Genomic DNA, 12,923 nt, shown 5'->3' with positions numbered 1-12,923 from the left:
GTCGTTCATCTCGCCCTTGGGGTAAAATTCCTCACAGGTGCATTTTACCTCTCGTTACCTTTATCCCAGTGGATCTGCTTTACCATTCAGTGATGATGCGGCATTTAGTTCATCAACATTCATTGCGACGTTTAATTTATTGGCATTTTGCCGCTACATTTAGTTCATCAACATTTAGCTCTTCTCAGCACGCATGAGCCAGTAATCATTAAGTTGAAGTTTCTTTGTAAATTTCGGAGTTGTCTTGAATTTAGTTTACCGCTAAAAAATTTTCACGGCCCGCCTGTTCCGCCCGAATTTCGAAGTCTGCAAAATAAAACAAAAATGCATAGGATTGACCGCAGACATCGTCTTATGAATAATAAAGAATAAATAGGCCCCACCCATCTATTTAGAGTGATAGAGATAACGGATATGCTAAGAACGATTCGCTGCTTTGCGGGATAGCTTGGTGTGTTCTGCCTTGGCCTCCACATTTTAGTGCTTAGTTTTGAGTTGCGTTATATCTTTTTTATGTGAAGTATACAGCGATAGTATTTCATTTTCGAAGGCCTCCGACCTATGACCCTCGCCAGTATTATACACAGGTTAGCGTTACTGTAAGCATGAACACTCTCCGAAAAACTCTTTTTACAAAACCCCCTAAACGACTTTTACAAGCCCTCTTATAAGTGGGCACAATGTTAGCCCGGATCGAGTGGTTTGAAATAGGAAGCATGTAGGAAACTTCTTCAATACGCATTTATTTTATCCAGAAGGGGCAACTTACATACATGGTAAATGCATGACCAACCTGGCATGTCCAACATTCTAGGAAAGAAATTTTTGAAAATTGGAAAATTCTGAGAGATTGTTTGTTATGGAAATATTGAAGGTAATGATCCATTCTTCTGATATGTGTCAAAATTTTTCTTTTAAAGTGTTTCAGTCGATCGCATCGACCAGTTAATACTGCCATAGAAAACCGATTGCAAACGCTTTTAACGATAGCAAAAAATGTAAGACTCCTGTCGACTGATCTGCGGATGTATTTTTTGTTATAGCGACATCTTGCTTCATCTGAAAGAATTGCGTTCATAAACGGTGTTATGCTCAGAAATGCTTTCGTCCAGAATTCATGGGTATGCTTTTAGAGTACGAGAACGATTGCTCGCACCGCAATTACTGTGGCGTTTCCAGCACGGTTTTTTTCAAAAACAAGTCTTGAGAAAGTGTGACAACTTACTGCACATTCGGCCAGTATAATTTCTAGCGCAGCAATTTAAAACCTACCGCGCATAATCTACTTGCATAATTTAGTCTACAAATGTATCGTTGCAATCGGCCCGAAACGCGTATGTCTGTGACGCGTCTTACTTTCTGCTTTTTCTCTCGCTCGTGGATCATATGCGACCCCCCCCCCCCCTTTTTTTTTTGTCATGTTCTGATAAGACAGTAATGTGCTAAGTACATCGGTTGTTGAAAAGTAGGTGTTTCTCGCACTCAGCGTAAAAAAAGATAAATATCGGCCGGCCGAAGTCAAAACTGCACTTTCATCTGGCATCGCATTTCTTCCCTCATTTGCGACGAATTTCTTTGCGGCATTAATTTTCTGACGACAGCACTTATTCACGGAACCCATGAGTGTCATTGGCAGAAAAACGAGATGAAATTAAAGAAAAATAAAACATCGACAAGAAAGTTAAACACGGCACGTGTCTAGCTGCCTAGCGTTTCACTTGGGGAGGGAGATAAAAATTTGCCGAAAAAGCATCGACTGAAAAGTCAAGCGCTTAATGTCTACTGGCGGCCATTGACCCTCTGCGTCATTTGTATGAAATCTACTTTATTTGTACACAAGACAACCTAGCCGAGGGGAAAAATTCCCGCCGGAGGTCAAGCAGGAGCTGATGAAATTTAATATTTAGTTATTCCGACTGTGAATCGCACATCTGCAACTCCGTATTGCGAGTGGGTCAGAAGGTATGTAGAGGACGTGCTCCATTAATTCGTGGTACGTTCACTCAAGTTCGCGGAGCGTGTACGGCTGGTCATACGCTGCGGACAGCGCTTCATTGCTGCGCTTCGAGGTTTTTTATCGACAAAAGATGAGAACTACAGCGGTAAACTGCGTAATGTCCAGCGCCCGTGAGCTGTGCGATGTCAGTGCACGTGGTGAGGACGGTTTCTCGAGAGACCAGCCACGACCGGGTTGTTAAAAGCCCTTCTTCCCTCTCGGCTCCCACCAACCGCTCACGGCGTCGGCTCCCAGGCACTAAGACATTTCGTTTTGAGCTCGGCACTAGAACCCCACAGCCGCGGAGCACTTTATCCCTTTAGGGCGAGTATATTTCACTGCTTTGTTTGTGCTTCTACGAGTCCGTGACGCAGTTCTTTTCCTCAAGCCTTAACGCAACGGCGTGTTCGAGCAAAAGTGGATCGTATTATACGCACACCATATATGTACATATATACAAAAAGATGAAAACAAAGCTATGAGAGAAGCGAATCTACGCCGACATCGCCATAGTCTGTAAAAGCGTAATATTTCACCGGGTCGATAAGGGAGTTATAAAAACGGCCCGGGTGCCCGACAGGAGACTATGGACAAGCGGAAATAACCGAAGAGCGCAGGGAAGAAACTGATAAAAGCTCCGGGAAAAAAAATAATAAAGTGAGGAGGCCACAGAGGGAGAGAGAGGGAGAGGTTCGGGATATTGCGTCCGCTTCGTTCAACGCTGAGTGTGCGAGCCGACAGTATATATACCGCTCCGCTTGAGCCCCGCTAGCGGAGGACACACATGTGGACAGAGAACAAGGGAGGAGGAGAAACGCTTGAAACTTTTACGCCCGTCTCTCTCTCTCTCTCTTTCTCACCATCCTCGTGCTCCCTTTCCGTTCTTTCGAAGTTGGGCTCTTGTTTCGTTTTAGCCTTAACAGTGTTCGATATTTCAAGCTCTCTCTTTAGTTCCGGAACGGAACTCGCGCTTCGGCCAATCCGGCGTCGAGGACAACGTGACGTCATCGCACCCCCTTTCTGCTGCCCCTCCTATCAGTGCGCGCTGCTTGCAACCAGAAACGAAAATTGTAGAAGTCGCTCTTCAATGCTTACTTCTAACCATCTCCACTGAAGTTTTTATTTTTCGCGCTGGAATCCTTCTGGTTTTCCATCTTTCAGGCTCTGATTCCAAGGCCTGTGTTTTTCCAATCAGTGTCGAAAGCTACTAGAATACTTTCCGCAGCTGTTTGCCTCAATGAATATGGGATGTTGGTCCTAAAGGCGTTGACGTTTTTTTACTAACTCTTTACGCGTCATTAGAAAGTCATTGATAGCAAAACAAAAAAAAGACAATAGCAAGTCGCGCGATTTCTACATTGTAGTCTACGCGTTCTTCTTGTCACGACAGTAGTGCAGTGGTGTTGTCAGCGCAAAGTGCAACAAAACATTCTTAAATGTAGCGACCCTGATACTCGCGCCTCGCTCATTAAGCGAGTGGCCGCGCGATTAAATCGCATACGCGCGCTCTGAATTCGCATCATAGTCCACTCACGTCGAGGGCCTTCCACCACACACACACACACACACACACAAATAAAAACATCGCGTCGGCGTGCTTCTGCGCAGTTGCCGCATCGGCCTTATGCTGCCTTTCCATCTTCAAGAAAAGTAGGCAGCGTGCATGTTATGGGGGCGCGCGCGTTGAAGACCCCATTCCACGCAGGTGTCGCACTCCATTACTCCTTTCCGCGTTTTCTTCGCGCTCGTTCTTTTTCTAGATATTTTCGCTCACATAAACTACACTACGTGCTTCGCCCGTCAAAACCGGTGGTAGACTATACACGCTAGCGATTTGCTTTCCTGTTCTTTTTCACTTTTTTTTTTACTGCGCGAATGATCGCCCCCTCCCTCCCACTCGGCAAAGGGGCTTCTCCGCACGACACTAGAGTCGCGCGGTGAAGCAACAGCAGCAGGAGCAGCGCCGCGCTAGAAGGTGGGTGGAGGGGTGAGCGGTTGCTGCTGTTGCTGCTGCTGGCTGTTCTCGGCGCGTCGCCTCCGGGCTTCCGACATGTCGCCGCTCTTGGACGCTGTAAAAATTTATGGCGATAAATAAGACCGCCTCGGAAGGCGTTGTCGCGTGAGCGCTCCGAGGAGGCGATATCGAGGACGACCTGCGCCTCGCCGCCTCGCTTCTCCACCGCTCCCTCCCTAGAAGAAGAAGAGCCACTCCCTCCCCCTCACCCTCTTTTTATTTGTCCCGCCGCCTCCTCTCTCGAGCGCGCAGCGCTTCGCTTTTGTCGAGTCGGGAGTTTTTATCGTTGACGCGGCGGCGCTGTGAGTGAGTGTGTGTGCGTTGCGCATTCCTCCCTCTTTGCTTTTTTTCCCCTCTTTCGCTCTCTTTTTCTTTATTTTCTATTACCATCGCATTGTTACTCTTAGAGGTCTCTCGCCTTTTTACTTTTGTCTTCGCGATAGCTTGGTCCTTTCTTTCTCGTTTTGTTTGCTTTTTGTCTCGGACAGATGGCTAAGCTTTTAACACGTGGCCATATTTCTTTTCTGAAATCGATGTTGTTGCCATGGCGACCGAGCGAAGCAGCCCTGTCGCCTCTGGTGCAACTTCCAGACGTCGTTTTTGCCGCCTTACAAGTATACACCGTGCGCCAGCCCCCTTTGCCCCGATCGGCCGCTGTCGAAATAGTTTCTTGTAAAACCTGCCAGACGGCCGGCGGATCTGGACTGGTGCGCGAAATGCGATCCCCCCCTTCTCGTCCTCCGTCTCATCTTCTCGCCCTCCATCTTCCCTGATCAGAGATAAACGCAGACTGCGCATGCGCACAATCTGTGGATCGTCAAACTGCACACTATATACCGCGCTATGCACGCTACCGCTTCGTATATCTTTCTCTGGTGTTTCTTTAAATTTAGCACTTACATGGACAAAGCTCACGAGACATCTGCGAGAAAGCTGCAGCTAAGCATGCACAGTCAGCAGAAAAAGTTTACAGGACGCTTGAGCTCTAGCTCAAGTTTATTTCAGCGCTTCTTCGCGACTCAGTCGCATGATCCTGATGAAATACTTGCAGGCATTTAATGCGGTTAGCATTGCGTTAATGCGCTGCAGTATATATTTTCTGTCGACAGATCCTCAACCCGTGATCTTTTGCTACTGACAGTCCCCTAATCGATATTGAATAGTTCCCTGATATTCGTGATATTAAGTGGTTGGTTGGATGGTTGGCCTTTAAGTTGGTTGGTTTGGTTGGTTGGTTGGCCTTTAACTGTCTCACTTATATCGGTGGACACCTGAACTGCGCCGTAAGGGAAGGGATAAATGAGGGAGTGAAAGAAGAAAGGAAGAAAGAGGTGCCGCAGTGGAGGGCTCCGGAATAATTTCGACCACCTGGGGATCTTTAACGTGCACTGACATCGCACAGCACACGGGCGCCTTTAGCGTTTCGCCTCCATCGGAACGCAACCGCCGGGGCCTTGGTTCGAACCCGGGTACTCCGGATCAGTAGCCGAGCGCCCTAACCTCTAAGCCACCGCGGCGGGTATATTCAATGGAAGCAGAGTAATATTTAAAGTATGGGCCTTTCTGTTGAACAATGCAATGTTTGTAAAAGAGCGATTATACGATTCTCTAATCATAGATATCATCAGCACTGATGTTACAAAACAATCATGTTTGACTCACCGGATTTAATTTTCTCTCGCTATTGCCCATATTCCTTGGCAGCAGCACCGATTATTAATCCTTCTTGCTTACGTAAGTGGACAATATCTGACGCACTGATTTTTCTGCGTTGCGATACGGTGCAACCTTACGTACGGCTACCTTCGCGTCTACTGTTTCGGGAGGCGACCAACATCGCTGGCTTCAACAGGTAATTTCTCCGGGGAATCATGGACCTCGGGCGAAGCTTGAAGCTCAGATCCTGCGTGCAGTCGAGCACACTCTGCCGAGCTTTGATTGTGTGGTAGAGCGCGCAGGAGCTCGCATTATTTGCCCAGCACATTGACCTGTTTGGCTATAGCGCGCCGTCAAGGGTTAATCAAGGCTGAAACCTAGCTGCTTATTGTAACACTGCTAGCGCCTGAATAACGTCCGCCAGGGAAAAATAAAGACAACGCAGTATTATATGTTGTCTCTATTGTGATGTATCTCTGTAATCGCGTATTCAGAAACGAGAATACTAGTAATCGTTAGCGATTGGACTGACTATGAAAAAATCTTGGTGACTGTTATTGAGCGTATACCGACATTTTTAAAATGTAGTTGCCTCTTTTTAATTTTTTTTTCATCAAGTTTTTGATTCTGCCTCAAAAGTGTTCAGCATGCTAAATAATATATGTATCGGCGTTGCCAATCGGCGTAAATTAGAGGTACCTGTAGCAGCGCGACAGTTATGACTTAATTTTATTACTATATTTTTGTTAACAGTTTTTCTTCGTTTTGTTTCTTTATTGACCACTTTATTTTCATCGTATGTGTGTGCATGTGTGTGTGTGTGTGTGTGTGTGTGTTGTGTGTGTGTGTGTGGTGTGTGTGTGTGTGTGTGTGTGTGTGTGTGTGTTTGTGTGTGTGTGTGTGTGTGTGTGTGTGTGTGTGTGTGTGTGTGTGTGTGTGTGTGTGTGTGTGTGTGTGTGTGTGTGTGTGTGTGTGTGTGTGTGTGTGTGTGTGTGTGTGTGTGTGTGTGTGTGTGTGAGAGAGAGAGAGAGAGAGAGAGAGAGAGATAGATAGATAGAGAGAGAGAGAGAGAGAGAGAGAGAGAGAGAGAGAGAGAGAGAGACATGTTCTCCTGCATAAGTGCTGAGAGCGAAGAGACCTGTTCTACGATTAAATAAACTACATTTGCGCAGACTGACAGAGAAAAACGAATTAAAGTTACAGAAACTCAAGGCAAATCCTACTACTTTGAAAAAACGCACGGTTTCAAATCTTGCTTGATTCGTGAGTTGCCCTGGGAAATTGTAAGAAGGAGCCGAGAAGGCCATCCGCCTTTTCCTTTTCTTACGTGTCAAAGTCCTCGAAAAGGTATAAACGCGTCATTATGGGCAACCACGATTATGTGTTCGTATGCCATCATTTCAAAAACCCCCCAGCTAGAGATAATGGTTTCTGAACTAAGGCGGACACTGCAGACAAGTCCGGGATACCGTTATTCTGCTCACACTACATATTTATCAATAGAAGCACGTTAGGAGACACATCGTAGGCCCGCGAGAGAAGCCGGCTGCGTCTCATTTTGGAAGTGGATACAAATGACTCCGAAACATTAACTGACGTGAAGACAAAAGTATACATGTACCAATACGCGACAACGCCTAGCTCACTCCTCTTTTACAGAGAAGATGTTTGCGGCTGGTTTGTCGCGTGAAAGTCGTCGTCGTTGACGTGCGCATCACGTGACACCGTGTCATCTGACCTCACGTCACCGGTCACGTCACTTGCAGCAAAGAGAGGTCTGAACGAGCTCCCCCAGACGAAAAACGCGCAGAAAGCTTTGTGTTGTCACGACAGAATTTTTTTTGTAGTAATTTTGGTCATGCACTTTTAGTACCAAAAGAAATTTTTGTAGTAACAACAGACTTTTATGTAGTATTGTTCTGTCTCTTATCGTACTACAGAAGCTCACTCTACAATTCTGTAGCAAATCTGTCGTTGCGACAAAACGTTTTGTAGTATTTTGCTATACAAACAGCTACTCTAGTCAAATGCACTATCCCAAGTAGCACAAGTGATTGGCCCAACATTGGAACTGTATTGGAAAACCTGGCCCTACAAAGGACCAGGAGGGGACCATCATGTTGCAATATTGGGCTGATTAACTGTGCTGCTTGGGATAATAAGTAAACGTAATCGTAGGGGCATTTTCCCCTCAATTTTTGCGACCATTTCCGCTCGATAAAACTCAGTATTAAGAAAGGGCTGCTGGAAATTTAAAATTTTGCACCATAGCTTCCTTTCTTCTTCGTTTTATGTGAAATCAAGGCGACAGAACTATCTGAAGACACACCGTCATTTTGTGTACACCAGCGGTGACAATGACGTGGCGCAGTTAATCTCTCAGAAGAGACCTCGTTTCTGCGCAAAGCATTACAGTGCGTGACAAGAAACAAATAAAGCGGGGTGAAAGGCTTGGCTGAGAGGGCGCCGGAATGCGAAAAAAAAGGACCGAAAAAAATCTTCAGATTGGACTCTCCTGCGACGATTGTAACCCCACAGCACCAGACGTAATGGGGGCGACAAAGCTCTGAAAAAAAAAAAAAGAGAGAGAGAGAAACATGGGGTAACGAAAACTAAGAAAGCGCGGAGGCTTGGAGTGTACAGAGCGCGTCTCCGGCACGAAGAATGGTTTTCATTTCTTAGCCGGGCACCGTCCTGTATCAGTAGCTACTTTCTACTCTTCCTAGTTATTGTCCTTGCTTCACGGCGCGCTGATAGCGCCGCTTCTATCTCCCAGCCCGAGCTCCGTTATTAATTACGTGAGTTATTGTTTGCGTTGCCGCTCGCTTTGTCGCAGAGAGAAAGAACAAACTCGGTTTCGTCCCGCACAGCGCGCCCTCCTCTCCTGAGCGCCCCCCCGAACGCGGCGCGCCGTCTTTCATCTGAAGGGGCTCCATTTCAGCGCTTTTCGGCGCTCTTTTATTATTGCTCTGCTTGTGTGATGCGTGAAATGAATTTATGGCATAGCGTTAACTGATCTTGCACAGACTTCCTGGTTGCTACCATAGAGGGCGCCAGAGCAAACCTTCGAAAGGGGAAAACATTGTACGTTTTACCTGAAATAAAAATTATTACTATTTGTAATAATGCCGATACTACAGCAGTAATAAGTATCGTAGTCTTTGTAGTAGTTTTTTTTTTCATGCGCTCTCTTCTCAATGTCCTCGCACGACTGTCCGCGTGCCTTCAGCAACATGCGTATCCAATTTCAATTCTCGGATGCAGCTTTGTCGGAAAAAGTTAAAGATGGGTTACTTGACAATTTTAATAAAATACGAGGATTTCTTCCTTACAGGGCGAGACATCTGCGGCTCATATAGCCAGTTGTTGCAGTAGCCGACGTAGCTAGTTACAGCTTTATTGCTTTTGTTATTTCGCTCCTTACGTGGGCGAGAAATTGGGAAGCACTTATTTTGTGGAAGTTGAATTAAGTGCAATTAGGTATAAACTGAATATCGGCAACAACAAAGGTACTTGACTGTTAGTCGCACTGTTGCAGCGCCAAGTACGGATCGACTTGGCATTTTGGCGGTTCCGTTACGAATTCTGGCACAAAGGAAGCTAGGTCACTGCCAAACTCGGCGCAGGTTACCGGAGCGCCGCGAGTCTTTCGTTCCACGCATCCTCACGAAAGCTGTCACGTGACTGGGTTACAGTCTCGCCGTATGCTTCCTTCAGGGTGCATTTTAGTACCTTCCTCTTTCGGACTCCTTGTTCACCTGAGAGTAGAAACGGTGTGCTTTAATGACGTCCCACGACGTAGATCGTGCCTGACGCCCGGTTCCTTCGCTGCAGGACGCCTCGCTTCGGACTGAATTCGTCGCTGTTACTGCCTTTTTCAGAGCGTTCACTCGCCATAAAAGAGCCAGCGGTCTTTCGCTTTGTCTCATCTCGCCCAAAAGAAAACGTTTGAGTGATAAATTTGCTTAATTTTTTTTTATTTTGGGTGACGATTCTTCCCCTCTCAGGCTTAAGAGGGACGTCGGTTTGCTGACAACAATGGTTCCCCTCAGAACCACCAGATGGCGCCACTCGGCTAATCTTATCGTTTTAAAATCGAGAATGTTAGAAATGGCGTAACGTCCGGCAAAATACCTGCAATTAGCGTACGTAAGCGTGTATACGGTCATGGTACGTAGACAGCATCGATTAACCTCTTACCATATCTTTACACGCCGTGAGCAGACGACACACAGTCAATGAGCGGAGACGCGGAGGCCGGGAATTGTGAACGAGGCAGCATTTCGGCGGCCGCGGATTCCGCTTGCTCTCGCCGCCGAATGTCCAAGTGCGAGCGCGCCATAATTCAGTGAAGTGCGCTTCACTCTTACGCCTCATTTATCACCATACCCATCCTAATCATATCTCTCTTTCTTTGAACTCCCGTTGTTTCCCCCGCATTACCCGCGCCCTCTGCCACCTTCCCAGCCGCGCGCTGGCCCACCCGTGTTCTGCAGCGCACTCTCGGAGAACAAAACGCATTGCGCGCGCGGCGTGAAGACGATCGCCACGGAGCTGCACGGTGCGATGGGCTGCAGAGGGCAGCAGCGTTTTCCACGTCGCTACACTTCCGTGCCCTGCTGGAGCGCACTTTATATCCATCGCCTCTCGATGACTGAGAGAGAGAGAGAAAAAAGAAAGAAACGCAATAAAGGATCGTGCTGTTAGAAGCTATGAAAAGAAAGACTGAATTACACGGCAGAAGCACACTACGTGCACGCACGCACAAACACGTTGCTTCCTTTTTTTGTATTTCGCGCTGTTCTATTCGGGGTTGTTTGCTATTTGTTCGTTTCTCGCTTTCCGCTGCCAGCGACGTACGCGCCTTTTTTCGTTCCTCGTGGTTATTATTATTATTTTTTTTTCATCGGAGAGCCGCGGCGGCGTGAAGAAGAAACGGGCGGCCGAGCAGGCAACAAAAGAGATAGTACGGACGGCGACGCGTATAATAGGTGCGGGACCAATGGGCGAGCGCCACCTCGACCGGCCCGCGCGTTCAATTTCAGAAAGCGATCCGGGCAATGAGTAGGATAAATGGTTCACACTTGCTCGGTTTTCAGTTGCTGACCTCTCCCTCGTCTCCTTATTCCCCTCGCCTCCCGCCCGACCACTGCTGCGTATTGCTCCTCTTCAGGCGGGCTCATCGTCGTATACTATATACAGGCTGCTACACTGCTACGACTGCACCCCACTTTTCTGCGTCGAAACCCCCTCTCCTTCTCCTCTCCTCCTCCTCCTCTCTCTCATCCGCTCTTCCTCCCCGCAGCGGGCTTGGTTCTTGGGCGCCGATGATTCGCCCTCGTGGTCCTCCTCGCTTTGTTCGCAGACTCCGTTCGGAGGAGAGAAGGAAGATGCGGAGGTTCCCTACATGGTGCGTTCGGATTTCGTGACAACTCTCGAGATAAATGTGCCAGTTGACGCTTGCATAACTGGGTGAAATTATACGCAAGGCGTTCAGGGCGCGCATGAAATAAATTTTTAGTTCGCTATGAGATAGCCATTTGCACTCCCCCGCACCCCCCCCCCCCCCCCCCCCCCAGGCCACGCATAGGAACTGGGTGTTCTCCACTGCATACAATACACACCGAACCGATGTCTTCTGCGACGGATGAAGCAAACGGGATTTGTTTTGTTGCGATAGCTACATTACGCTAGCATTTCGAGCCTTCAGCGTGGCCACCCCGTGGCCTACGTGGCTGGTCACGTGGTGCGAAGGAGCTGCCGGCGGAACCGAGCGGGGGAGGGGGGGGGGGGGGGGAGAGTGAATGCACGTCCAGGGACGAAGATGAAGGAACGCCCAGCGAAACGGAGCGGCGAGAGACCGACATTGCAGTTCGACTGAGCGAGTTCCACTCGGCCAGATGTAGCTATCGCGTCACTCCAGGTTTAACCAGAGCTAAACCGCAGCCATTTTTTATTTAGTTATTCCTCGAATACCCCTGGGTAAGGGTTTTACATGAGGGGTGGGCGGCTTCACAGAAGAAGGTGTTCGATTGTTGTTCTGAAGTTTGCCGTACTGGAATGGTGCACCGCTTCTTCAGGAAGATTATTCCAGTCTTTCGCTGTATGTAAAAAAAAAAAAAAAGGGAGTAAAGACGCGACGCTGTGCGCGCATGGGCGGGTATACTGACTTAGTATGACTGGTCCGGGATTAATGACGTTGCTAGCAATTGGAGCACGATATAACTTATGATAATGAATGAGCCTTGCTATTGTACGTCTAATTTCAATTCGGGTATGTTCGCATTAGATTTCAGCGCAGTGACCCTAGTATAAGGAAAATAGTCACGAAAAATAAAGCGGGCTGCGCGGTTTTGGACACATTCAAGGGTGTTAAAAGATTAGTCTGGTGACGGTCCCAAACAGAGCATGCATATTCAAGCTTGGGCCTTATAAGAGATTTATAGGCAATGGTTTTTACTAAGGGGGAGGTAAATTTCAAACTTCGCCGCAGGAAACCGAGGGTGCAGTTAGCCTCGTTAGTTATTTTAGCTATGTGTGACTACCATGAAAGATTTTGTGTAAAAATAAGTCCAAGATATTTGTACGATGACACAGAGGATACTACAGAGTTACCAAAACTAAAGGTGGGTGTTAAGTATGAATGGCGGCGACGGAAAGAGAGTAATGAAGTTTTATTAACATTTAAAGACATTGACCAAGCTTTACACCATTTTTGTACTGTTTGGCCGCAGCGGTGGCCAAGTGGTTGAGCATCCGTTTCGCATGCGGGAGGTGCGGAGTTCGAACCCCAGTGCCGCCGGGTACCCACCGGTGACACAATGGGTACAAGCTTTCCCCTGGTCTGGTGCTCGGCTTATTTAGGGTGAAATGCTTGGGAAATGGGTCTTTGACCCCACCTTGAGAAGTCGAAAATACCTTGTGCCATGGCGCTCTTTGGCCATAGATGCCCTTGCGCCATAAAAATCTATCGTCATCATCATTTTTCTACTGTTTGTAAGTCACGTTGTAAAACGAGAACATCTGAGCTATCGTTAATGGGTCGGTAAATAACAAAATCATCAGCAAATAGACGTATTTTAGAAAATATAGCATTAGGGAGATCGTTGATGTAAATTAAAAAAACAAGGGGCCCAGAACGGAACCTTGGAGGTACACCAAAAATCACAGGAGACAAAGGTGAGGAGCGGCTGTTTGCAAAAACGAACTTATGACGGGCGGTCAAAAAACTACGTAACCAATTATGGACTAAGGGAT

General features: G+C 47.4%; 1 protein-coding gene across 3 annotated transcripts in view; it reads left to right on the top strand.

The window, feature by feature from the left end:
• Positions 1–12,923, top strand: part of lin-28 (protein lin-28 homolog) — a 213,063-nt gene that overhangs the window by 150,016 nt on the left and 50,124 nt on the right. The window lies entirely within an intron of this gene.

This window comes from Amblyomma americanum, chromosome 7 (genome assembly GCF_052857255.1).
Source record: "Amblyomma americanum isolate KBUSLIRL-KWMA chromosome 7, ASM5285725v1, whole genome shotgun sequence".
Classification (NCBI taxonomy): domain Eukaryota; kingdom Metazoa; phylum Arthropoda; class Arachnida; order Ixodida; family Ixodidae; genus Amblyomma; species Amblyomma americanum.
Note: the sequence above shows the minus strand (reverse complement) of the source record. Positions and strands in the feature narration are given on the sequence as shown.